Below are 981 nucleotides of genomic sequence, written 5' to 3' on the forward strand. Positions count from 1 at the left end.
ACGGAGCCAAACGGACCACTACTCTGGACACTGCTGGCTTGCCAGCCATGTTGAGTCATAGATAAGTCCACTGCTGGTTGTTCGATCGTCTTCAGCTCAGATCACACTGCAGTCACCGCTTGTTGAGTGCAGCTCACTCAGAGCTGTCTAACCTTTGCAAGACGTGGACACACTGAGACTGGAGGTTTACTGGAACAAACTACTTTACTACAGCCATCAAGTATTGATCAGAATGTAAACTCAGAAGTAAATCGTCACTGAATGTATCAATATTCGAGAGGACGTCAGTAAGTGATTACTGCTCTAACCAATACTGAATCAAGAATGGAACATAAGACATAGAACACACAACATAAAAATACACAGCAAGGAATAAACAATACCAAGAGAGATAAAAACTTACTAGAAAACACAGCTGCCATGACGGTTTGCGCAAAAGCTGTTTCACAACTGCTACACATTTATTATCGTGCACAAGCGAGACTACACTAATAGACACATGAGCATCACTGGTTGGCGCAGGCTTGACAGTAGACCGCAAAGACGACACTCAACCACATAGCAGATACTACAAAATCTGTAAAAAGTAATTACATCATTTTGTAGTGAGTTGGCGAAGATTTGACCTCTCTTACAGCCCTTAACCCTCTACAAATGGAGAAGAAGTCACACAGCATAAGCAGTGACACTGCATAGCAGGTCCACGGCTTCAAGAAACTAAGAGAAGGTGACCTTAAGAAAATAATCAAGGTAAAAGTTGTCATGAAAAACATTAGGGTGACGTTTGTGAATTTGTTGACTCAGTTACAGACCATAACTTAAGCTTTAACCCTTCACTGTAGCACCAACAGGAAAGTAAGTATGTGGACAAGAGAAAGATTCCCTGCATTCTATAACAGTTTGTTCTTCCAAATTTAGATAAGTGTACTAGTTATCTTGGGTGGTACTACTGATTTCATATAAAATAACTGGATATCATTA

The sequence above is a fragment of the Schistocerca gregaria genome, chromosome 2 (assembly GCF_023897955.1).
Source record: "Schistocerca gregaria isolate iqSchGreg1 chromosome 2, iqSchGreg1.2, whole genome shotgun sequence".
Lineage (NCBI taxonomy): Eukaryota > Metazoa > Arthropoda > Insecta > Orthoptera > Acrididae > Schistocerca > Schistocerca gregaria.